Source organism: Bubalus kerabau, chromosome X (assembly GCF_029407905.1).
Source record: "Bubalus kerabau isolate K-KA32 ecotype Philippines breed swamp buffalo chromosome X, PCC_UOA_SB_1v2, whole genome shotgun sequence".
Taxonomy (NCBI): domain Eukaryota; kingdom Metazoa; phylum Chordata; class Mammalia; order Artiodactyla; family Bovidae; genus Bubalus; species Bubalus kerabau.
In genome coordinates this window covers 120490978-120517958 of record NC_073647.1, presented here as the reverse complement: position 1 = coordinate 120517958, position 26981 = coordinate 120490978, and the positions used below count along the sequence as shown (strand labels likewise).

Genomic DNA, 26981 nt, shown 5'->3' with positions numbered 1-26981 from the left:
TGAGTAACCAGCCTTGTGTCTGAACGCCAACTATCTAAGGCCTGGATCTTATTCATCTGGTGAAAGGTCTTCATCTCCTCATTCAGACACCCTGATTTTAGGGGTCTTTTTCCTTTTCTACTCTTTATTATTATTATTAATTTTATTGAAGTATAGTTGATTTACAGTGTTGTGTTAATTTCTGCTGTACAACAAAGTGATTCAGATATATGTGTGTGTGTGTGTGTGTATGTGTGTGTGATAAGTCACTTTAGTCATGTCAGACTCCTTGCAACTCCATGGACTGTAGCCCACCAAGGTCCTCTGTCCATGGGCTTCTCCAAGCAAGAATACTGGAGTGAGTTGCCATGCCGTCCTCCAAGAATATATATATATGCTTTCCTGGTGGCTCAGACGGTAAAGAATCGGCATGCAGTGCGGGAGACCTGGGTTCGATCCCTGCGTTGGAAGATCCGCTGGAGGAGGGCATGGCAACCCACTCCAGTATTCTTGCCTGGAGAATCCCCATGGGCAGAGGAGCCTAGTGGGCTACAGTCCATGGGGTCGTAAAGAGTTGGACACGACTGAGCAACTAAGTACAGCACATATATGTTCTTTTACATATTCTTTTCCATTATAGTTTATCACAGGATGTTGAACATCCTGTACTATACAGTAGGATCTTTTTGTTAATTCGATCCTAGTCTTAATTCAAACTCTATTCAGTGGGTCTGAGCTGGGATCCTTCAAAGAAGTCAGATTTTTGTGGTGCTTTATTTTTCCAACTTGCAAATGTAGCGCTATGGTAATACAAGGTCTTTTATTTAGCCAGAAATTCTGCCTTAACAGCATTTAATTAACACGTTACCTTAGGAGTTTCAAATATTTCTTGGAAGTAGGTGAGAAATTAATACAAAACTAAATAAATAAGCATTTTCTTTCTTTAAAGCCAGTATTTTTGACATGCAGCAAATGCTTACCAGATTAAAAACTCAATTCACTGACGCCTACGCTGATGAAAATCCTGAAATAATGGGATGTATTTTGGACACTGAGCTTTTAAGAAAAAAAAAGTACAAATGAAACAAACAAGACAGTTTTTGAGCTAGGCTGGTACTCTTAAACCATTTGGTGATGGACTTCTATTTTTTTAATTTTAGTATCTTAAATTACAAAGTTAGCAGGTGATCATACTAAAAAATTCAAAATATAAACAAAAAAAACTTCTTTCAATCCCTATCCTAGGCCCAAAGATATTTTCGACTGGCAATTTCTTCAGTGTTCATTTAGAATTTTCCATGTATATTGTTGCTGTTCAGTCCCCAAGTTATGTCCGACTCTTTGCGACCCCATTGACTGTAGCACGCCAGGCTTCCCGTCCTTCACTATCTCCATGTGTATACATACAGCATAAATTTAATCTAATAGAATCACACTTAGCATACTATTCTAATATTTGCATTTTAAACTTAATAATATGTAGATTAGCTCTTTTTTTTTTAGAAAAACAAATAAGGTATAATATTGGACTAGGTATAAATCTAGGCTCTGTCTTTTAAACCCACAGTTCTAAAGAATCAGTGTTCAGTCTATGACCCCTAGAATTACAAAATGCCAATTCACAAAACATTCCATTATGTTTAGTATCCTGTAGCAGTTAGCTTTTTCTATGTAACAAATTACCCCATAACTCAGTAGCTTAAAACAATAGCCATTTATTTAGCTCAAGAATCGGGACTTCAACTGGTAGCTCAGCTGGTAAAGAATCCACCTGTAATGCAGGAGACTCAGGTTCAATTCCTGGGTCGGGAAGTTCCCCTGGAGAAGAGATAGGCTACCTACTCCAGAATTCTTGGACTGCCCTGTTTGCTCGGCTGGTAAAGAATCCGCTTGCAATGTGGGAGACCTGGGTTCAATCCCTGGGTTGGGAAGATCCCCTGGAGGAGGGCATGGCAACCCACTCCTGCCTTCTTTCCTGGAGAATTTCATGGACAGAGGAGCATAGTGGGCTACAGTCCATGGGGGTCACAAAGAGCTGAACACAACTGAGAGACTAAGCACAGCACAGCTCAAGAATCAGTGGACTAGCAATTTGGGCTGGGCTTGACGGAGCAGTTCTGCTTGTCTCAGGCCGGTTTATTTATGAATCTGTGGTGAGCTACCAGGTCAGCCGAGGTCACAAAGGTGACTAGACCACAGGTCTGCCGTCATCCAGCCCGACTAGCCCAGGGCTTACTCACATGCTGGTGGTGGCAGGGCCCTCAAGACCACGAGAGGGTGAGCCCCAGTGCACAAGCACTGTGTCAATCCCATTGGCTAAAGCAAATCACACAGCCAAGGTCAGAGTGACGAAGTAAAGAAAATGTCTCTACATCTTGATGGAGAGGGAAGCATCTGTGGCCATTTTTGGAATCTATGTATTATGGGGTCAAGGGGGGAAGCAGGACCTCATTTAGAAATAAATTCAACACTGCTATATGTAAAATAGATAAACAGCAAGGACCTACTGTATAGCACAAAGAACTATATTCAATTCAATAACCTTTAATGGAAAAGAATCTGAAAAAGTATGTATATATGTATGTATATATATATGTATGTATGCATATATATATATGTGTGTGTGTATATATGTGTGTGTGTGTGTGTGTGTATATATAACTGAATCACTTTGCTATACACCTGAAACTAACACAGCATTGTAAATCAACTATACTTCAATTAAAAAAAAAAGAAATTCACATTAATCAAAATCTCCCCTCATCCTAAATACTTTGAATTCTTCAAATGTCATGTGAGAAGAATAAGAATGCAGCCTATTACTCAGAGCTTGTCCAGCGCAGCACCAGTGTGAGCTATGCTCTCATTTGTGCTAGCAACCATAGGTGATGTACACATTAGAAACAGGAAAGGCAGCAAAGCACTGGTGTCTTCTAGCAGATTCTTCCTGATGATGTGCACAGAGAAAGGGGTATGATAAACAGAGGCCACCTAGAAGCAGTGCCCACAAGCCACTTTCTTTGGAGATTTGGTCTTCTGGTTGATAACTAAAAAAGAACCCCATTGCCATGGTATAATATCTTGAAATAATAACAGAATTTTCTTTCCTACATTTTTCCTCTTGCCTCTACAAACCTTCAGTGCATGGTGTCAGTGGCATTCATGGAGTTGGGGAAGGAAGGAGGGTTGAGAATATAGCTGAAAACAAAGAAGTCATTTGAGTTTCCGCACAGATTTTTAGAAAACTCAGAACAGAGGCCAAAGTTTGAAAGACAGGGCTTTCAGTGACAAGCACGGAGCTCTTGAGAGAGCAAAGGTTTCTGAGTGTCAAGAGAATAAGAACCTAAGGGGCCAGGAACAGACACTGCAGCTGCAAATAACAGAGCAAGAAAGAATCTCAAAGTAGATCAAGGATAGGCCAGCTGGGCAGAGGAGAGAATTAGAGAGGAGGTGATTCAAGCTTAGATGCTCAGATACTGGTGAGTCCACCACACAAAGGAACCCCCTAGCCCATCCCCAACTAAGCCTGGCTGGTTCCTGGGCCAGGACAAGAAGAATTCCAGAGGAAAGGGCAGATGAGTTTGGGTGAATCCCTAAGCAGAAGCACCTTTCAAAGGAGCTCTTGGTCAAGCCAAGACAATGCCCAAGGGGCATTGGTAGCTTGTCTTGGGGCTTGAAATGAGAAGGATCTCAGAGAGGTGATCACAGCTTAGCTTGGTCCAGAGTGGCTGAGAGGAGACTACAAAGGTGTGGAGTGGTTCCACAGCCAAACTAGGCAGCAGCCAGGTAATAGCATATACCTTGTGAGCTGGATACAGGCGTTTTCCAGGCACAGGCAGTATGGTGGGTACTAATGACCAAATAAGCATCAAGCCCACATCTGGGCCAAAAAGCAGGGCAGGACAGAAATCAATCTCATACAAGAGACCTCACTCCCAGGCCTGGACCACCACCAGCCCACCAGAGCTTAGAAGCACTGGAAACTGGGGGCAAGACCCTGAACTGGGTGAGATTTTTACAATCTCTGACTCTATTTATGTGGAGGTATAGGTCAAGTTTTCTGCAATTTGGTAGAATGGAGTGCCAGGCCAATTTCAGTTGAATCTCATAGAAATAAAAGATGTTATACACCTAACTCAGTGATTGTGAAATTTGTACTAACATTCCTTCATTCCCTAATCCCCCATCTGCTATTAGACTTGGGTGAGGGCCCATTTGCTAACTCCTGGGGGATAAACAGGTATTTGTTAAGTATAATTACAGTTATAAACAATTGAAATAAAACTCATTCTGATTACTAGCATGTTGGGCGTGTTTGACTGTTGATTCCAGAAGAAGACTCATGCAAACAGTATCCTTATACTCCAGGCAAAATCTAGCATCTTGTAATTTGGTGTGCTGACCCATCCAGCAGGACCTTGGAAACCAGATGGCCACAGCAAAGCAGTAACTCAGGAGTGGGGCACACTTGTACAACTGGGCTTGTTCTTATGTATCTGCCATCTCCATGAGAAGAATGTTCTGGTCCTAGGAGGAGATGAGAAACATATGACATGGACTGAATGGCCCCAGCTAAGCCTAGCTTAAATCAGTTGACCCCAGAAATATGAGTCCAGTCAAGATTGGCAAGATTGTCCCCACAAGCCCAGCCTCAATAAGCTGGGCTCCAGTTGCTCCAGAGACTCATGAGCTAAATAAGTGCTTATTGTTGTACACACATGGGATTTTTGGGGTTGGTTGTTACACAGCACTAGCTAACTGAAATAAGAACTGTGTACAGTTCTGAGAGTCATACTTGATGAGGGATTTTGACAAATTAGAATGAATCTATAAGGAGGCAGCAGGAACCATGAAGGGTCACAAGGACATGGGCTATAAAGAGCAATTGATGACACTGGTATCATTTATGCTGAAAATAAGGAGTTGCGTGGAGAATGTAAAGATAGCCACCAAACATGTGATAAACTGTCACATGAAACAGGGGGTGGATTTACTCTTCATCACACTTGGAATCCTAAGACCGGCTGAGAGAAACCAGAGAGATAAATCCCTCCATCAGAACTGTCTGGGATTGGACAGTTTTCAGAAGTCATGAGTTACTCTTTGCTAAAATATTCGAGTAGAAAGCAATAGAATCCCTTCGCAGGTTTATCGTGGAGGACACTTGACAATAGAGAGACCTTTGAGGGTCCTTCCAATCTTCTAGTACTTTGAGACCGCCACCTGGTCCACAAAACCTTTGTCTCACTACTGTCCTCAAGGGTTCATGCTGCCATCTTTCTCCCTGCCGGTCCCTGGCTTCCTGTCTGCTCCCTAGCACCCCTCCCCAGCCCCGGCTTAGGCTGTTTCACTTCTTCATCGGCCCCTCCCGGCTGCTACATCCGAGGCTTATGTTCTCAGTTTCAATGATGAAAGCAGAATGCTACTCACCATAGTTGGGTCCACGTGAAGGAATGGCTCCTGTGGTTTTCCTGAGCTGGTATTTGCCCCAGAGAGGACCCCAGCTTTGTGCCAGCCTCTCTCCCATGGCCGAAGAAATGAGGCTCTCTCTCCCAACATGACTCCCCACCCTTGGTCAGCCAGAACCATCACACTGGCCTTCCTTCCTCAATCAAAACCTGGTTGAGAATAACTTTCCAATATTAGTGATTTACAACTTAGCATGAATTGAAGCCCAGGTCTTCCCTCCCTTCCAGGAGCACTTGGATTTGAAGTGTTATCTCTTGCTGTGGAATGAAGCGCGGTCAACCTTGCATCTTGTTCGAGGAATTTACAATAGCCTTGTGGTTTTCCTTTGGGAACCAGCCTCACCTGGGCTCCTCCAGCCCCTGTCTTTACGTTCATAAATAAGGATTTAAATAGAGTGAGACTCACCTTGGGTAAGATACTGCCTCTGCCACCAGCTCAAACAGGCGCCTGAAAACAGAAAGGATTAGTCAACAATCTGATATTTCCAAGTAATCCCACCTACTTAGTGGTCAGTAGAAATCGTCTTCAGCCTGGGTCTTTTCAAAGGTCATTTTTTTTCAAAATGCACTAACAGTGGGGAAAAGTCAGGGTAGAGAGACAGGCTTAGTGTCCCAAATTAGTGGCACAGTTCCTGTCAAGCGTGCGGTGTGAGAAGCAAAACCCAGTGGTCACGGGCAAGTGTGTGGTCCCAGCTTGTCAGAACTATTGATTGACTGCTCACAATATTGCAGGTAACTTAAAGAGTTCCCCGCCACCTTGTTTGTTTAATGTCACCTCCATATGAGAATGTCAGCCTCTGACATGTTTGACTTCTCCACAGGACAAATGCCATATGAGGTGGTCCCACCAACATAAATTGCTCCTTACTCTCTGTAACCACAATGATGACACTTTTGAAATGCTTAACTTAAAAGAAGCACCGACTAAATCCTTGGCACTTTCCGGATCGGGTGGCATAACGGGGATTATGGCATTGGGCTGAGGAAAGCTATCCCATTCGCTTTTCTTATCTATACGTCTTTATCGTCCCAATCCTTGTCACACTTTAGTGCTCCACGGGAGCCGCCCGCTGCTAGCTGATGCGGCTGGTGGGGGCAGGGAGCGGGTGCAGAGACAGAGCCGAGACTGTCTGGGGCCAGAGGCCAAACTTGGCCAGGCCAAGACAAACACAGACTGCAGATAAAAGAGGGGAAAGTGGGAAACAGAGCCAGAGGCGACAGAGACAACAGCGATAGAAAATGAACAGCACAGGGGACTGGGAAATCTGTGTGGTGGGGTGAGGAGGGATGTGGCGGAGTAGGGGAAGGCAGGGAGGGAGGCAGAGTGGCTTGGGCTGTGACGAGAAATGGACAGAAGAGATAAAGATGGGGACCAGAAGCCCAGCGAGGTAGTAGGGAAGAGCTTGGAAGAGAGAAAGGAAGACTGGGAAGGAAAGGAGAAAGACTAGGAGGGAGAAAATAGGTGGGGGGAAGGAAGAAAGTAAGGAAGCAAAGTCGCTCAGTCGTGTCCGACTCTTTGTGACCCCATGGACTGTAGCCCACCAGGCTTCTCTGTTCATGGGATTCTCCAGGCAAGAATCCTGGAGTGGGTTGCCATTTCCTTCTCCAGGGGATCTTCCTGACCCAGGGATCGAACCCAGGTCTCCCGTATTGCAGGCAGACATTTTAACCTCTGAGCAACCACGGGGGAAGGAAAGAAGAAGGGAAACGTGGGGACAGCCCAAACATTTCCCGCCCAGTGAATACCCAGCCATAGACCCACTGATTATTTTTTATGGAAAAAAAGGAAATCCAACCTAGGCTGGTATGTTGCTGAAACATAGTAAGTTTGGGGGGCACTTTTAGAGCAAATGTAAGGAGAGATTCAGTTCAGATTTAAATTCAAGATGGTTTTTTTTTTAATGTAAAAAAAAAAACTCTGATTAAAAAAAAAGTTTTTTGTATATGTCTGGAGTAGTGGTTCTCAATTGGGAGTGGAGAAAGATTTTGCTCCCCAGGGGACATTGACCATGTCTGGAGACACATGTGGTTATCACGGCTGATGGTGGGGAGGTATGGGTGCTATGGCATGGAGTAGGTAGAGGCCAGGATACTACTAAACAATGTACAATACACAAGACAGTTCTCACAACAAAAAATGTACCTGGCCCCGCATGGCCACAGTGTTGAGGCTGAGAATGGACTAGCAACGTCAGCATCAGCTGGGCCCACCTTGGAGCTATGGGAGTATAAACTCTGGGGGTACCCAGCGCTCTGTGCTTTAAGCAGCCTTGCACTTGATTCTGATGCCCACTAAAGGTTAAAGAACTCTGCCCTAGGGCTACCCTCTCCAGTATACTAGTCATGAATTATTTTAATTAATTAAAACAAAATAAAATTAAAAATTCAGATTGTCAGTCCACTAAGACAATTTCAAGCACTCAGTAGCTATGTGTGGCTAATGGCTGCCATATTGGATAGTGCAGACATAGACTATGCCTATCCCCATAGAAGGGTCTGGAGCTCTGTTCAACAAGCTTTACTCATGGGCAGGAAAAGCTGACAAACACTTAGGCTGAGGAAGATTGTTCACCACACCATCTCTACACAGAAGCATTCTGAGGCTGAGCTACAGAAAAGATAGGACCATATGGGATGTCTGAAAGCGCCCTGGACTGAGGTTAAGAAGACAAGATTTGAATCTCAGTGTCACATGTGAGCTTCAGTTCTCCATTCACACAATGAGATAGTATGCCATCCTGCCTGGTGGATCAGTCAGAGGAGGGAATGCTAGATGCCTGAACAAACACCTCCTAAATGTCTCTGGCACAGCCCAGTAAATGATTTGTCACTCATTCACGTCAGGGTCATGGTGTCAGGGTCATGGTGCTCCTTTGGCAGTCTGGTGAAATCTAAGGGGTGCTTCTCAGAAAAAGGCTTGTAAATGCATAAAATAAAATTATAAAGAAAACCAATTACATTGAAATGTAGTTATCAAAATAAAAAAAAACCACAGTTGTGATATATGATATATATGCCTCTTCATTAACGCAGTAATTAATAAGATAGAGTGGCAGGTCTAATCAGTGGTGCAATTTCTAAGAAGTGATACGTGAAAATGATATTTTGTGATATGGGTAACAATGGTAATATGATATGAAATGTCTATGATTTCTACTGGAGACAAGGTCTCAGGGACCACTAATACCACCATGGTTTGTTACCTACATTCATAATTGAAGGAAATGCACTATGTCAGGAAGGAGGATCCCTGAGAAGGTGGGCACATGGGGTCTCTGTGCCATGTAGCCACCTCAAAGCTCAAATAAGAAAATGGATGTGAAAGCACCTATCAAAGCAGAAAAGAGTTTGATTTTCTGAGGCAAACTCATTATGAGAACCGCAAATGATAACATGAGGGCACTTCCTCCAGCAGAGAGCTGGACAGACCAATGAGGGGAAGAGTTTGAGTGCTATTCCAAAACATGAGGTCCCAGCTTTAACACCAAGGCCACTCCATCCCAGACAACACCTTCCCATCCACCCCCCACTGCCTCCCCAGAACCCAGAAAAGTTCCAGGACTTCAGGCCTGGTGTGGCCCACCCCCTTGGTCATTCACATCCAAACCTGGCAGGCCCCCAGGAGGGAGGTAACAAAATTAAAAATAGCCTCTCCCCCAAGGAAAAAAATTAAAAATAGATTCCCACCCACATGAAAATTTGGGTGGAAAGAAAGGAAAGGAAAACAAAATGAATCATCTTTATGTGTTTTGCTGAGCGAGAGCCCGTTGCCATAGCTACGGGGCCCTGTGTGCAGGCCTGGTCTTTTCCAGCAAGTTCAAGGCCCGCAGAGGAGCCAATGGGGGCAGCCCCATCACCAATATGTTATAACCATCGGACCTGTGATTCCCCCAACACCGTCGCTGCCACTGCGCAGGTCATATTAATGACTGTGATAGTTAATTTAGTGTTTCCTTCCATTGTGATCTGTCTATTGCTGCAATTGAGCAAACGAGAGGACTTGTGTAGGTCTCCCGGGAGTGTAGGGAAATCTGGCCTGGTTTTGCAATCTAGACAGTCAAGAAAGGTTATGCGAACTTGTGGAGGAGCCAAGTCTTAAATCACAGAGTGGGAAAGTCGGTGTTCCAGCCAGCCATTGCCTGCCTTCCTGGTGGGCTCGCTGGCGTGTACAGAAAAGTCCCCAAAAAGGCAAGGGAAGAGGGGAGGATGGATCAGCCAGCTGCATGGCCTCGGGAGCTGGTGAAATACATGGGACTGTTGTGCCCCCATCCCTCAGGCAGGTGATCCACTCTGAGAACAGTCTCCCAGATTAGGAAGGGCTGGATTGATGAGGTCCTTTCTCAGAACTGGAGTTTGAGGCCTGACCCCCAAACTAGAGAAGACAGCTTAGGGCTCTGAGCAGGCCTCTTGTCTCATACCCACCTTGGTAAAACAACAGTGTTCTGTCTTAAGAAAACCCAATCCTTTAAAAATCTAAATTTACAGAATAAATAAGTTGGAGGTGCGAGGAAAAGGAGCCTCATTTCATAAAGAATTCTTCACTTGAAAATAATTGGCCTGGAAATGTTCCACATAGGAGTAGAGAGAGATGCAGTAATTCAATGCAATATCTGATCCTGGACTAGACTCTATCCCAGAGAGGCAAATGCTATTAGAAACATGATTGGGCCAGTTGATAAAATGAGACTATGAATGGTAGATTAGGTAAAAAGATCATATTGATAAATTTACTGAAGTTGGTAACTTTACTCTCCTGTGGTTATATAAGAAAATATTCTTATTCTTAAGAAATACTGACATATTTCAGAGCAAAGTGCTGTGATGGATGCAACCTACCCTCAAAGTGTACAGAAAAAATTATATATGTGTATGTGTGTAGAGTGATTGATACAGAGAGAGAGGGTACACAAGTGATAAAGCATATGTGGTAAGATTTAAAATGTTAAAAACAGGTGAATATAGATAAATGCTGTGTGGTTGTTCTTTGTGCTATAATCATTCTTGCAATGTCTCTGTTAAGTTGGAAATTCTTTCCAATTTAAAAAAATGTTTAATTGACTTTGATTTTCTTTTCTTTTATTTGGCCATGCCACAGGTCACGTGGGATTTTAGCATGTGGGATCCTAGTTCCCAGACCAGGGATCAAACCCACACCCACAGCATTGAAAGTGCAGAGTCTTAACTACTGGAAGTCCCTTTGATTTTCTTTTAAATATATAATCAGCCTTCTCAGTGTGTTTAAGTATCATTTAATTCTGAAAAATTCTGCAAAACTCAAGTTTTTAGGGACAACTCTGATATGTGAAACTCAAGTACATCTGGGATTATATTCCTTCCATCTTTCAGATATAGCAAACGTACTCAAGACCAGGACTGTCCAGTAAAAGTTTATATGATGATTGAAATGTCCTATATCTGCACTGTCTGATCCCTGGCCAATAGCCATGTGTGGCTATTGAGCATCTGAAATGAGGCTAGTCCTATTGGAGATGAGTTATAAGTGTAAAATACACAGAAGACTCAGTGTGAAAAAAGAACAGAGTATATTTTGGATATAGCAGATTCAATATATTAATAAAATTAATTTCACTGTTTCTTTTTACTCTAACAGTGCAATTAGAAAATTTTACAGTACTTACATGGCTCGCATTTGTGGCTCATTTTTTTTATTTCCATTGAACTGCACTGTTCTAGAAAGTCATAGAAGATGGGCTGGTTCTGACTTGGGCTGTGGCTGAGGCTGCCAGCCTCTTCTGGCCTGGGTATTCTGACATGGGGAATACTCTTGAGGAATACTCTTTAGGATGTTCAAGGAGCTAGATCCTTTAGAGCTTGGGAACTGAATATCTAGGCGAGGGAAGGGCTTGGTGGAAAAGTGTTCTAAGTTGAGGCACCATCTTGTAGAGGTGATGTTTTATTCAAAGCCCTTACAAGAAGAGACCAGAGAATTAGCTTGCCCTCCCTCACCATGTGAACATACAAGGAGAAACTGTCAGTCTGCAGCCCAGAAAATGGCCCTCCCCAGAACCCAACCATGCTAACACTCTGATCTTTGACTTCCAGCCTTCAGAACTGTGAGAAAGAAATTTCTGTTGTTTATAAGTCACACGGTTCATGTTACAGCTACCTAAATTGACTAATCCAGCAGTGAAAGTGTTAGTCGCTCAGTTGTGTCTGACTCTTTGTGACTCCATGGACTGTAGCCCACCAGGCTCCTCTCTCCATGGGATTCTCCAGGCAAGAATACCAGAGTGGGTTGCCATTCCCTTCTCCAGGGGATCTTCCCCACCCAGGGATCAAACCAGGTCTGCACTGCAGACAGATTCTTTACCTTCTGAGCTACCAGCGAAACTCTCTGGATAGGAATGTGATCTTATTGGAGGACCAGCAGGGACATGTGCTAATCCAAAGTCTATAAATACCATTCTGGTAGTGTGTGGTTGAGATCCATATTTCTACCACTGTTGGTTACCAAAGCAATCACTCAAGTCTCCATTCCTTTCCGCCAGAAGAGGATGACCAACAGCTCTCAACCAGAGGAGAGGACAGGACCTCACCAAGGACAGTCCCAGTATGGTTGATTATATTTGCAAAAGATGCCCATATTATGGTCCCGTGTATACTCCCAGTACCTTGCACTTCCCATCAGAGGTGGAGTCTGTGTCCCATGACTACTCTTATCAACTGTGTCCTGCAGAAGTGACATTATGTGACTTCTGTGGTTAGGTCCTAAAAAGATACAGCTTCTATTTGGCTCTTTTGGGGACACTGGTCCTTGTTGTAAGGAAGCCCAGGCTACACGCAGAGGCCACAGCCAGCTAAGATCTCAGCTGACATCCAGCATCAACCGCCAGACACATGAATGCACAGGCTTCCAGAAGATTCCAGCCCCCAGTCTTTCAGTCGTCTAGCTCAGGCTCCAGACATTATGAAGCAAGGACAAGTTATTTCTGCTATGCTCTGTCAGAATTCCTGACTCAAAGAATCTGTGAGTATAATAAGTGTTCGTTTTAGGCTACTATGTTTGAAAATAGTTTGGTTTGCAGTCCTGGTACCTAGAACACCACAAATGTGGTCAAAAGTGTCCAAACATCACAGAAGGAAGGCAGCAGTTGCAATGAATGTTGGGGCATAGAGGTGGGGCCTAAGCAGTAGCCACTTACCTCTAGCCTCTCACCCACCATGGAGCACATACCAGCTGGTATCCCACTGTGAGCTTAGCATTTAGCAGCTGGTAGCTGCAGTCCATGGGGCCGCAAAGAGTCAGACACTTACTGAGTGACTTCACTTTCACTTTCCTGCATTGGAGAAGGAAATGGCAACCCACTCCAGTGTTCTTGCCTGGAAAATCCCAGGGATGGTGGAGCCTGGTGGGCTGCCGTCTATGGGGTCGCACAGAGTCGGACACGACTGAAGCGACTTAGCAGTAGTAGCAGATAGTTCTCTAGGCTGCAGTCCATGGGGTCGCTAAGAGTCGGACACAACTGAGCGACTTCACTTTCACTCTTCACTTTCATGCATTGGAGAAGGAAATGGCAACCCACTCCAGTGTTCTTGCCTGGAGAATCCCAGGGACGGGGGAGCCTGGTGGGCTGCCGTCCATGGGGTTGCACAAGGTTGGACATGACTGAAGTGACTTAGCAGCAGCAGCAGCAAATAGTTCTCATTTGGGTTTTCTATAATTATCAGCGGCATGGGCAACTTTGTAGAGGAAAGAGTCAAAATGCAGAGCAGATTTAAAAGTGCTAAGTTTGACATTAAATAGGTGTTAAAATATGTGTCATCTATATTGCCTTTCAGCTCTAGAGAACTCCAATCATGACAATAATTAATATAATGGCTTGATTTATTGCTACTCTTCCTCAGCATAGTATTTATTTCATTATTTTAAAATGTTTGAATCACCCAGGCAGGCTGGCTAAGGTGAAAGATTGTAAGGGATGTTCTGCCAGGAAAAAAAAAGAGAGAGAGAGAGAGAAACTCGATTTATAAAATTAGTAACATCAAGTAAAAGCAACTGTCCATATTGTCTAAAAATAAACTGGCTCTAGGCAATCTTGGAGGTGAGGTCAATTTTTTAAAAAAGCATAGAAGAAAGCAAAAGCTGAATTTCGTAGGTGGTGAGACGGTGTGTTCACTGGAATTAGTAGCTGGCATCTCCTGACCTGGCCTGCGTTTGTTAAATACCTGACGAGCACTTTCTTCCCATCCTGCCCTGGGAGAATGCACCCCTCTTGCCTGGACAAAATGCCCTCAAGTCATCCCACTAAAGTGAGTCACTGGGTTAAGACGGCAACAGGGGACCAGAGAGGAATGTGCCCTCCCAGAGAAGGGTAAGTCTGGAAAGACAGGACAGAAAAAGCCAGAAGACATCACCCTCCTGAGGCAGAGGCAGAGGGGAAATGCTGGGAACTCACAGGGGTGTTCTAACCCCAGCATCATTTCATGTAATCCTCACGACAAGCGTAGGAAGGAGATCCTTGTAATCCCCATACTACAGACCAGAAAACAGAAGATATAGCTTGAATTTCCCAAGACCACAAACATTAGAAAACAATAATAACCAGATATTAATAATCAATACTTTTAAGCCCTTACTATGATCCTAGGAAGTATTCCTAACAATTTCACTTGTATTACATGGCTATTATATGCATCATGCAGATGAGAAAAGTGAAGCTGAGGTCATTTGCCAAAATATATAAAACCCCAACTCCCCTCCAACACCAAATTATCCCCAGGTTGTTTTTTCAGCCCAGAGAAACGGGAGGGCTGCACCAGGGGTGTAAATGAGACAGACCCTGGTGAGGCACCTGGGGGAGGCAGACGGCACTAATGGGTATACGGAGAGAGTAGGTCCCCATGGAGACAGAAGCAACAGCAGCGTCTCTGTGGATGGCGGGGCCCAGGGATTCACAGCCTAATGAACTAGATCATGAAATCTCATTTGCCTGTTCGATAGCTTCTGTGATGCGCTCAGGTTCACTTAGGACGAAAAGAAAAGGGGGGCTGAAGGAAGGGCTTGTTTTGCATACTTTCAAAGCGTGGGAAGATTGATGGGGAGACGGGTCTCAGGGGGTCCGCCCAGGAGGCAGGCGTGGCAGGCAAGACTGAGACAGCCGGGAGGCCCAAGCATACACACCAACAGCCGGATGGATGTCCTATGCAAGCCATCATCAGCACAGCCGCTGGCGCGGAGCAGGGCTCTCTGTCCATAATTCATAATTTAATTTACTGAGAAAGCAGCTACACACATCCTCTTGTGATCTCCCAGCAGGAAGATGCTGTAGGAGGGTGGCCAGTGGACCCCACAGAGCCAAGCTTCTCAAACTATCTGTGGTGAGAAACCAGTTATTTTTTATTTGTTTGTTTTCCCAATCAGTCACGGACAAATCTTTGCTAAAATACAACAAAAATGAAGTATGTGGGGGAAAAAATGAAATTAAAAAAGCCCCAAGTTTTAGTATTTGGATTCAACCAATGTAAAATTACTTTGTCATTGTGTTAAGTTTCAAAATTCTTGTTCTCAGTTTCTGTCACTTAGGTTAAAAAATCTTTCCCCAGTTGGCAGTGATCTGTGGACTACTCTTAGAGTAGCACTGCCGCAAAGGACTCTGGGATAGTTGGCCTGAGCCTCCCAGGGGTTGAGACTTCCATGAGGAGGACATCTCTGGGCAAAGGGTTTGTCAGGACAGGAACACCTAGTTGAGTGTTGTTGTTTAGTAGCTCTGTCGTGTCTAACCCTTTGCAACCCCATGGACTGTAGCCCACCAGTCTCCTCTGTCCACGGGAATTTCCAAGCAAGAATACTGGAGCTGGTTGCCATTTCCTTCTCCAGGGAATCTTCCCAATCCAGGGATTGAACCAGCATCTCCTGCAAGTCTTCTGCAGTGCAGGCGGAATCTTTACTGCTGAGCCACCAGGGAAGCCCTGCTTATCACACTTCCACTCATGACATATTCCTGAGGGAAGGAGCCAGGACAGGTATTACTTTTTTTTTTTCCCGCTAAGAGGGTAAACCAAGACTCAGTATGGAACTTATTTAAGTTCACAAGAATTTGTGAAGGCCAGGTCTTCCTCCCCATTTCCAATAACCTCTTGGACTAGCTTTCTCATTCTGATGAGGGAACACCATTGTTCATGCAAGGGCACCCCAAGGAAAATTTTCTCTGCAGGGGATCCTCCTTTCTGCTGTTGCTAATGGTTTTAGTGGGAGTCTCTCACAGTCTTCCTAACTCTCTTACCTGCCTTCTTTAGCCCCTCTCCCATAAGGAGTGGGAGTCCCAACCCCTCCCAAAGGAGAGAGCAGACCAGATGCCCAAATCAGAGAACCTTGTCTCATTGGCAACAGGAACCCCGAGATCCACCTCAGAGGTCTCCTCTCACTCCTGAAACTGAAAGGGCGTCCGGAATACCTGGAATCTGGACTTTCTGAGCCTTTAGTTCTGGACCCTGCTGGCTGGACCTGTCTTCCACACCACACTCAGAAGGGGCTGTGCAACCCACTTCCCCAGCCACACCATCCACAAGCCTCTCACTATAAGTAGAAGGACCTCCATCTCCTGGCCCAGCGGTGGCCAGCAACAGAAAAAAAACTGCTTTGTCCAGTGACACTTTGGCCAGTAGATGTCCCTGCAACCTGACTTCGTTACCAAAAACAAGCCATTAACTTTGGTTTATGGAGAACCATGGACAAACAGGCACCCAGACGACACACTCTTTTGGCTTTTTCTTCTCTTCCCATGTGGCCGACTTGCTACTCTACTGGCAGAAAGGTGCCTTTGATACCTCTGTTTCACCATCTGTAAAATGGGTTTCTTTCCACACATTCCTTCCCTTCCCTCCAGAGATGCTGTGGGGTTCTCAAATGGTTGTGATGTCATAGAGCTAATTGGCTCCCCTCCTCCCAGAACCATGGTTATTTCTTCAAACAAGTTAAATTGAAGCACCCCAAAGATGACTGACTTACCTTGTATTTCCCTTAACAGGTATCCTGGAACCACCTCCACCAACTCTCGTTTCCATAGTAACAGAAGGGTCCAAAAAGGGAAAAAAAAAAAAAAAAACTCTAACAAAATAAGACATCTAAGAGGCATAAACAAAATATGTGGTGGTGTGGGAGGCTGTAAAGTTTTTATGGCCACCTGTTTGGGAAGACCTGCATAATTCAATCGTGCTCCTGGCATTTGTGAGTGAAGCAATCACCCCAAAGTTGTGGCAATAAAGCCTTTATGGGCACCCCCCCCATGCTGGCAAGCCCCCTTTCTAGGTACAAAGCCCCAGTTTGATAAACTTCCGCTTGTTGTATTTGCATAATGGAAACGGACGAGATTTTAAACCTGGACTGTTGGGAGGCATAACTCGCAGCTCTCCTGGAAGTGAATCATGAGGTTGTCTGGATGGAGGTGGCTCGAGGGGTGGGGGTGGGGGGAGGGGGCACCAAACCCCGCGGACAGGACCGCAGGGCTGGGGAGGATCCCCGGAAAGAACTTCTCCCTCCCTCGGACCGGGGGCGAGTGCAAGATCACAATACCCTGCATCATAATAAAGGCAAAGTGCCTTCATGGTGAGCCCACTGGCTGAGGGAGCCTGTCTTGTGCCAGTTTGGGGCAGAAAGGGAATTGCGACCCAAGTACGCATCTGATGTTCCTTCCTATCAGCCCCCCACCCTGCTCCCTTGGAGCCCTCACATTTTCTGGCACCCCCTCTCTCATCTGCCATCCATCACCCACCACTCCCACGACTTTTTGCCGAGTACACCCGTTGGGGGCAGGGGCAGGAGCGGGGAAGAAGCAGCGGTGGCTCTCGGTGGCCCCCCCCCCCCCACCTCAGGAGATTACCGCAGCCCTGCCGGCGCTCCGTGGTAAAAGTTTGAACGTGTCTGCAGAGCTTAATCAAATGCTAATTCCGTGTGGTGAAAGAATTTGCTGGAATCTGCAAGGGAGCTCCTGGCAGCAAGAAAATGCGTTGATTCACTCCCAAATCTGCTTTGCCCAAGCCGGGTGCGATTTAGACTCTAAAGCTGCATTAAATCACAAAGTGCTGTGTGGATCACACAGCCATCCTTTGTGTCGTTAATGAAGGGAAAAACAGGGCTTTATTCTGAAGCTTTGTGTATAATCAGATGCCATGTTGTAAAGCTCTGGAAAACACACCAGAAATCATAATTGGGAGGAAATAAAAGGGTTAGTCCAAAACAGCATATGATTTAAATAAGAAGGAAAAAGAAACTGCCCCCAAGATTTGTGCGTTTCAAGAATCAACTTTTAATTCATTCGCAGGGAGATTACAGAAGGGGAGGAGCAGTCTTTAAAATAGTATGAAAAGCTAGTTTAGATGTAAATGAGAGATAATGGGCTTTCGCCGGGAAATAAGCAAGGGGGCCAAGTTCGTGCCCAGGGCGGGGGAGCGGGGAGCACATCTTAGCAGGCCCGGCCCTGAAGACCTGGAGACCCAGAGACAGCGGAGAACAGGAGCTTTGCGTCCTGGTGGAAGAGGGAAGGTTTTGCGGCACAGGGTCTGGTAACCCGCATTCAGAGCAAAAGAAAGGTGCTGGCTGTCCTCGGTGGTCCCCAAAGAGTCGGGTTTGGCCAGGTTGGAGCAGAGGGAGAGCTTGATTGGTGCTTTCACACAGAAGATCTCGATGTGAGCAGTTTGAGGTCGCTAAGGAAGGGGGCTGGGGCTTTTACGCTTGTCTTACAGCCTGGAGTTAAGGAGCGCTGCGTTGAGCCCTCCCCAGCCCTAATTCTCTAATGATTTGCTTATTAGTTCGGATCAGGGAGCCAGCTTCTGGAGAGATGTGAATTGGCATTGATTTAATCCTCTTCCCAGCACGCGCTCCCAGCCCAGGGTGAGGCTGGGAGGGGAGAGGGGGGCTGCCAGCCCGCTCAAGAGCAAGTTGCTGCTTCTCCTGCCTGGCTTTGTCTGCTCTCCTTACCATCTGCTCTCAGGCACAGAGGAGCCGCCGGTGACGAAGCCCGAGGTCTAGTCCTGGCTGAGCTCGGCAGCCTCCTAGGGAAGTGAGGGGTGTGGACGAGAGGCTGGGTGAGGTCCCTCAACTCCAGCATCTCTAATTACATGGACTGAGGCCTTTGGAAAGTTTGAGGGGGGAAATAACACTGCCCAACATGTATTCCGTATTCTCTAAGTCGGGTACTGTCTCAGGTATGTCACTTAAACCACCCTGCAGCTTCTCAGGTAGACTTAGCCCCTAACAGACTTCTCTAGTGGCTCAGCAGTAAAGAATCCGCCTGCAGTGCAGGAGCCACAGGAGACCTGGAGGAGGAGGGCATGGTAACCCTGGAGAATCCCAAGGACAAAGGAGCCTGGCGGGCTACAGTCCATGGGGTTGCAAAAAGTCAGACACAACTGAAGCAACTGAGCACACATACTTAACAAGAGAGGAAGCTGAGCTTCACAAAGGTTAAATAACTTGCCTAAGGTTGCACAGGTAAAGGATGAGTCTTCAGTCTTCATCACCGCACTGCATGCCTTCTTTGTCTTTGATGATGCATCCCTTTGTAAACTTAGTGATAGTCAAGGATTTGATGTTCTAGAGTTTGCTGCCCAGGCTTCATCCTAGTGACCAGTACCCTTTTCTGAACAGGGCAAGAAGCACAACCCAATGATTATTTTATTCCAACCCAACTGGACCTAGTTATAGTTCCAGCTCCACACCTGTGCTCAGATGGTCCCCATGACCTGCACTACCATCCTTCTCATCCCCACTCATCTAAGGCCCAGCAATATCACAAGGATTCCTTTCGCCTATTGGCAAGTTGAGAGTCACCTTGGTCCCACAATGACGTCTCCCGTGGAAAGTTCTCTGTTCTGGAGGGCCACTAGGTCCTATATGTGTTTACTAAGCATTTGAGGATTGGAATTGAGTCTTACACTTCTCTACATTTCTAAGTCAACAGTGTCTTGAACATAGTAGGCCCTTGGAAAATATTTGCCAGTTGACTGATTAACAGAACCTGGGATTATACTTGTGGTTTCTTTGAAAATCTCCTGTGGATATCTTTTCAATCCCCATAAGCCCCACCACTCATCAAAAGAGATCCATTACAGATTTCACCTGCCAGGGACTCAGTTTTAGAATGCTATTAAGGGTCCAAGAAATCCCCAGAGTTGGCTGGTTCTAAAGTCAGTTCCAAAAGAGTCCAACCAGCATATGTTAAGCTCCTACTGTGTTCCCAGGCACTGTGCTAGGCCTTGAGGATACCAAAATAAATAAGATAGAGGGTCTATGGCTCCATCTGGAGGACTGTAACCTGGACTAAATGGGAAACCTGGTAAGTATCAGGTTCATGCACTAGTTGTATTCACCATTTTATCTCCGGTGTGTAGCACAGTGGAACACATGCTCTGGAAATCCATGCTGAGTGAGAACACGCAGAGGATTTTGCCATGTTGCCTTGTTTAATCTCTTCCCCAACTCAGTGAAATTAGTCCAATGATTTTTCATTCTAATGATCAGAAAATGGGCAGAATGATTTTACATACACTTCTGGGGTGGAAGTGGGGGGGTTCCGATCCCTGTGGGTCAGACTCCCAACTCAACTATCACAGCCGTCATCAAGGACTCCCAGGATGCCCTCCTGAGCTGGCAGATGGTGGGACAGCAAGGCATGAGCCAGCTCTGATTGAGTGGAAGTTGCCACTGTCGCCTCCACAGTCAATTCACACCCCAGTTTAAAAGGCATCACTCAGACTGAGCCCACCTAGCCCTTGGTTTCTAAATACCATTTTCCCCATCAAAAGCAACCAGCTTCCTTGGAGAAATAGATGAAAGGAAGCTAAAGAGACATGACGACTAAATGCAATATTGATCCTAGATTGGATTCTGTATCAGGAAAAGAACATGATACAAAGTATAGTAGAGGGACTATTGACAAAATGTGCATATGTACTATATATTAGATAATATGTTTGTATCAGTATTCATTCCTTGGGTGTTAGAAATTGTCTTGTGGTTATGTAGGAGAATGCCCTTGTTCTTAGGAAAGAGGGGCTGAAATATTTAGAGATGAAGTGGTACCATGCCTTTAAATTACTTTCAGATGATAGGGGGTAAAAGATAGGTATGTAGATCAATAGGAAAACAAATATAGCAAAATAATAATTAATGAGTCAAGATAGAGGGTAGTTCGGTATACAGGTGCTCATTGTATTATTCCTTCTATTTTTCTGAAGGTTTGACATTTTTCAAAATAAAAATTAGAAGGGGAGAAAATTACATAGAAATTGGCCTTGAAAATTTTTGCCTATGTCCACCCGGAGGGTCTGCAACGGAGGATGGGAGTCACAAATGCAGTTGCTTTGGCCACAGGTAATAACACAGCAGCCGCGGGAATGGACGCATTTACCGAAGTACATTCTTACAAGAAAGCTCACACAAAGCTTCTGTAGCAACCAACCATTTTTACAGGCGTTTTCAAACGTGAAACCAAATTAACTACTACATACCATTAAATACAGAGCTGTACGTGTGAAAACCCTTGAGTGGTAACCCAGGACAAGGTGGGAGCAGATTGGAGGTATCCCATCTCCACTTCAGAGACTAAAATCTGGGCCACTTATTACCTCGGGTAACACCTAAATGTCAAAAGGCACGGACAGAGCCAGAGAGCAAAGCTCGCCTGTGAATACAAATGGGAACGGGCTTTAAAAATAAAGCCGGGGTTCAGGTTCCAATACTCCAAATGCCAATCAAAAGACTCATTTATTTTTTAAATATGTGGGTGAGAGTTGAGAATTATGTCTGAAAGGTTGCTATCCAGGAATAAGTACAGAGATCATTCTGTAGATTTCACAAGTTCTGTGTGTCTGCCTTGGCTTTAGTTTGGACTTTTTTTTCTTTTTTTTTTACTGATGTGAATTTTTTTAAATGAATATATATTTGTGAAATTTTTTAAATTAAAATTAAGTGAATGAAAAAGAACTGCTCAGACCTGGTTCTGAAAATATCTGCCCCAGGGAGGTCTGGGGAGTGGGGATGGAAAGAAGTATTGTAATTAAAGAAAAGCTGAGATGAAGTAAGTCAGACAGAGGAAGACAAATATCATGATATCACTCATATGTGGAATCTAATTTTTTTTAAATGAGACAAACCTATTTACAAGACAGAAACAGACTCACAGATATCGAAAAAAAAAAAATTAATGTTACCAAAGGAGAAATGTCTGAGGAGGGGGGATAAATCAGGAGTTTGAGATTGACATGTACACTCTGCTATATATAAAACAGATAATCAACAAGGACCAACTGTATAGCGCAGGGAACTATATTCAATATTTTGTAATAACCTATAAAGGAAGAGTCTGAAAAAGGATATATGCATAAATATATATATATATTTATGTATGTATAACATAACTGAATCACTGTGCTATACACCTGAAACTAACACAACATTGTAAATCAACTATAATAAAAAAATTTTTTTTAAATAAAGAAAAGCAGAGAACCTAGGGCCTATGATTAGCGATATTGTGTTGTATACTTAAAAATATGCTAAGACTGTAGATCTTAAGTGCTCTTACCACAAAAGGAAAAAAAAAGCAGGTGGAAGGAAACTTAGAGGTGATGGATATTTTTATGACATTGGTGGTGGTGATATTCTCACACGTGTGTATTTACCTCCAAACACATCAAGTTGTATACATTAAATATTTACAGCTTTCTGTGTGTCAAGCATGGAGAAGGCAATGGCACCCCACTCCAGTACTCTTGCCTGGAAAATCCCATGGATGGAGGAGCCTGGTAGGCTGCAGTCCGTGGGGTCACGAAGAGTCGGACACGACTGGGCTGGGCGACTTCAATTTCACTTTTCACTTTCCTGCATTGGAGAAGGACATGGCAACCCACTCCAGTGTTCTTGCCTGGAGAATCCCAGGGACAGGGGAGCCTGGTGGGCTGCCCTCTATGGGGTTGCACAGAGTCAGACACGACTGAAGCAACTTAGCAGCAGCAGCAGCAGCAGCAGTGTGTCAAGCATACCTCAATAAAGCACTTTAAAAAAAACAAACAAAGAAAATGGGGGGGGGTATACATTTTAGATCTAAAATTCTGCCTAGTTGGAAAAATATTTATCAACAAGGATGAATTTTGATGTGGACACTTGAAGAAGTTGCCAAACCCAGGAAGGCTTTCTGAAGGCAGCATCCTTGCTAACAAAAGTTGAGATGCACTGGCTTGACGGCTTTGAATTTCTGTTGGGGAAGTTCTGGTAGCTGATGGCAGAATTTCCTCCTAAGGCCTGGCAGTTGAGAGGCGGTCTCTGAAGCAACTCACAAACCCAGTGGTCTTGTTCTCAAGTGGGAGGGTCCAGCTCAAGGCAAAGGAGAGCCCTCACCGCTGCCAGGACCACTCCTGTCACCCCAAGCAGCCAATATGAGAGCCAGGAAGGGGCGCAAGTTCTGCTCAGGGCTCAGGGGAGCAAAGCTTCTCTTTGTTGGCTAGGCACCATTTTGTTTCTCCTGAAAAGAAACTCAGAACAAGCGTAACAACAGACCTGAAGAGAGCCTGGGGCAGAGCCTGCCAACAGAAAATACTCCTATTTGGAAAAATAGGGACAGCCCAGTTCATTGCTATAGGCCACAGTTATTGCTGTTTTGATTTGGGGGTGGGGGGGCGGTTAGGTAAAGCAGACTATTGCAGACAATAGGGTCAAAAAGTCGCTCAGTCTTATCCTGCTTTGCCAGCTGAAAGTTCTCATAGAGGTCTCTGGGCTGATGTCATGGCTTTGGAATTTATTTAGGTTGCCTTTTTGGTATGTTACATTTTGTAAATGTGCTATGTGTGCTCAAAAAGAGTGTGTAATCTGTTGAGTGTTAAATTCTATTCATATGCATTAGTTGAAGTGTTTTAATTGTGTGCTTCAAATCTTCAATAGCTTTATTTTTTGTCTTCATTATTTATCAGTTTGCAGAGAGAAAAAACTTAAACTCTCCAGCTACACTTCCTGGTTTCTCTATTTTATTTTTCAGTTCTGCTCACTGTTGCTTTAAATGCTTGAGGTTATGTTGATAATTGCATGGAATGTAAATGCTAAAGAAGATAAGTATTTCTGTCTGTCTTGGTCTCTACTATATCCCTCAAACCTAGAACAATGCCTGAAATATTGTATGCATTTCTTCATACATTTTGCTACATGAATAAAAAAATGTATGTTCATCATTGTTACATAGTCTAGAACTACTATTCCTTTTCCTAGTATAAACTATCCCCTTTTGTATTTTAATGTTTATTGCCTTGAATTCTAGCTTGTCTGACAGTAAAATTGCTACTGCCACATGGGGTGGCCAAAAAATATTAATAATAATGATAATTTAACAGAGTATGGAATTCTAGATACTGTTTTCACTCACCATTTTGAAGATATTATTCCATTGTCTTCTGGTTTTTATTGCTGCTGGTGAGAAATCTGCTGCCAGTCTTGATATTCTTTCTTAGTAGGTATCTATCTTTCCTCTTGATTGCTTTTAAGATGCTCTCTTTCTCTTTAGAATTTTATGATAATGTGGCTCAGTTTCAGTTTATTTTGCTGAGGATTTATTGTGCATTCTGAATCCATCTTTTATCAATTCTGGAAAGTTCCTAGCTATTATGTCATTGAATATTGCTTCTTCCACTTTCTCTCTGTTCTTCCTTCTAAAACTCCTATTAGTTGCATTTGGGACTTTTTTCCATCCTATCCTCCATATCTTTTCATTGTCCTTTCATATTTTTATTACTCTGTGCTACATCCTGTGTAATTATCTGACATTACTCTCTGGTTCAATAATTTCCCGTATCTGAGATCCAACTCTTGCCTCACAGGACCCAAGCCATCCGTTCCTTCCCCTTCCCCGCAGGTGATCATTAAATTGTCCATGGCCCTAGAAGAGTGAGACTGTCTCTCCCCATTCACTCCTACCCTAAGTCAGTTACATCATCATTCACAAGCTTGCTGCCCTAGTTTTCAGCCCTAGTTTTCTCATTCACAGCCCCTGTCAACTTCCCATGTGCACATCTATTCATTCAAATAAATATTTGTTTCTTTCTAGATAGCTGTAGAAAATGGGTTTTCAGGTTATCTTTATCCTAGTACTGCCAGAACTAGAGGCTGAAATTTATTTATATAAGCAAATATGAAATCCACTATTTGCTGAGATTCCTGGCTGTGATATTGATATTCTTTCCTTATATATCTCTGACAGATAAATATACTGGTTTACATCTTTTGCACATATTAATACTAAAATTGTACAGGCTCACCACTGTCCTAAGTTTCACTATACAGTGAGTTTAAACCCCTGGAATATTTGCCCTGCCGGTATTCTTGCTTTTATGTTTTAATAATACTTAAGTCATTGACAAGAGAGGCAGTGCAGGGTATGAGAAAAAAATACACATGAACTTTGTTACTTTCCAGCTGGATGTCCTTGGGGAAAAATAATTCTGTATGAGTCTCAGTTTTTGCCATCTGTAAAATGGGGATGATGAATACCTCCTCTGCAGGGATAAAGTTAAAATTAATGTTGATAAAGCATCCAAGACAAAATCAGTTCTTAGATTATTATTTAATCTATCTTTGAGGTCTTTTAACTACATAAGTATCATCCTTGGCATCATCCACAGTGGCTACAAGGGTGTTCCTTCGATTATGACTTCCTTTATCTCACTAGTCACCAACTATTTCTTTTTCTTAACATTAACAAAATTTTCCTTTTTTATATGCTTCTGGTCATTTAGGGAGCAGTCACCTTAACTTTAATTGCCTTTACTAAACCTCTGTACCCAATAAATGTGCCTTGTTTCAGTCATAAAATTAATCACGGCTTTATCTGCAAGTTCTTGGATAGGATGACGTAAGTAGGAAAGGTGAGGTAATTTATAAGTTTCTAGTTGGAATATACCTGATCCAGAAGATGTCAGAACTAGAAGGGACCATAGAAATCCTCAAGATGAGAAACCCAAGGGCCAACAAGGAAAGAGGACCTACCCAAGCTTATGCAAGCAGTGAGCACCATAGCTGAGATCAAAACTCCAGTTTTCTGATGCTAGGAACAAGGCTCTAACTAGAGTCATTCTCACTGACCTAACTACAAAGTTACAACTAACCTTCTGGAATACTCAGTTGGTAATCTGGAAGCAAACCAAATTGCCGTTGTTAATAATTTCCTTTCTACTCTGTTTCTGTGGCCCTATAAACCTATCAATTGTAGCTTTCCAGGGAGCCTTATGACTCAGTGTTCATAGTAGATGTTGAATAACTGTGTGTTCAATGAAATAATGAAGGACTGTCTTGCCATTATCTGACATTATGTGCTGCGAATTCTAAGCCTGAATTGAACCCTTTTACATTCCAGATTCATGTTCGAAGTGGCCCTATTGTTCTCCTGGCATTGCTATTTTTACGTGTTTTTAATATTTTCCCCACATAGAAATTGAAAATAGGCCTTTCTTTCATTGCTGGGTGGTTAATCCCTCTCAGACACAGGTCCTGTCAACCTTTCCATGAAGTGGTCATCTCCAGGCTGTGCTCTGGGTAGTGACCACCCAGCTGAGTGATGGATGCCAGGCTGGGGCAGGAAGAGGAGGGGGAGAATCAGTGGAGATACGTTACCTCCATGAGAGAATTCAAATGTTGCATCTTCCCAGCACTGGGTTGGGAATGCAGTGGCTCTAGACAGAGCCAGGAGGGTCTTGAGAATGGGAGGCAGAGGGTGAGCGAAAGCTTATGTCCGAGACTGTGGAAACAGCATCACCATCACCAAATATGGCAGCAGGAAAGCAGGAGACCCAGCAGTCCTGAGGATCTGGGTGGGCAGGGGCGGTCACCGACTCTGATGTACCTTTAAGGTCTGACTGGCTCATTGGTCTGGCCACTGGTTTGTTAGTCACATCCTGAAATCAAGTGGACCGTGTTCTGTTATGAAGGAAAATATGTCCTTCAACACACAATGTAGTAAGGGAACTCAGAGGATTGGGCTGGGTCTGGCATCTTATAATCAATCAGACACAACTGAAGCGACTTAGCACACACACACCCACCAGTGACTCTTGCCCTTGTATGATCCCCTCCCCTTCGAGTGTGGGCAGAGCCTGTGAATGTGATGAAATATCACTCCCATAATTATGCTACCTTGCATGGCAAAGGTGAGATCATCCTGGCTGGGCCTGGTGGTCCTTAAGAAACAGAATTTTCTCTCGCTGGTCACAGAACAGGAAGGCAAAGTGGCACCCTCCAGATGGCCTAGAAGAAAGCAAACATCCATTCAAACTGCCTATAAGGGTCACATGGCCAGAAGCTACCGGAGGCCTCTGGAAGCTAAGAATGGTCTCCAGCCAGAAGCATACAAGAAGATAGATTCTCAGCCCTACAGCCCCAAATAAATAAATTCTGTCAACTTTCCGTGAACCTGGAAGAGGACCTCATGCCTTACAGGAGAACCACAGCCCTGGCTGACACTTGGAGGTTAGCTCAGGGGAGAAAATTCGGTCACATCAAGCAGGGATTTCAGACCTATAGGACAACAAGATCCTGCA

The 26981-nt window shown here is 44.2% G+C and overlaps 2 long non-coding RNA genes across 2 annotated transcripts in view; both read right to left on the bottom strand.

Moving 5' to 3' along the window:
- Positions 1 to 4289: 4289 nt before the first annotated feature.
- Positions 4290 to 16478, bottom strand: LOC129639753 (uncharacterized). The gene is made up of 4 exons (XR_008708581.1): positions 16417 to 16478; positions 5854 to 5895; positions 5410 to 5597; positions 4290 to 4506 (listed from the first exon to the last, which is right to left on the bottom strand). It is a non-coding gene; the product is annotated as an uncharacterized LOC129639753 (long non-coding RNA).
- A 5488-nt stretch (positions 16479 to 21966) lies between these two features.
- The window catches only part of LOC129638945 (uncharacterized), a 25053-nt gene continuing 20038 nt past the window's right edge, over positions 21967 to 26981 (bottom strand). Inside the window, exons 2-3 of the long non-coding RNA XR_008708101.1 lie at positions 26578 to 26688; positions 21967 to 22287 (exon numbers count right to left, since the gene is read on the bottom strand). This is a non-coding gene — a long non-coding RNA (uncharacterized LOC129638945). The remainder of the gene's footprint in view (positions 22288 to 26577; positions 26689 to 26981) is intronic.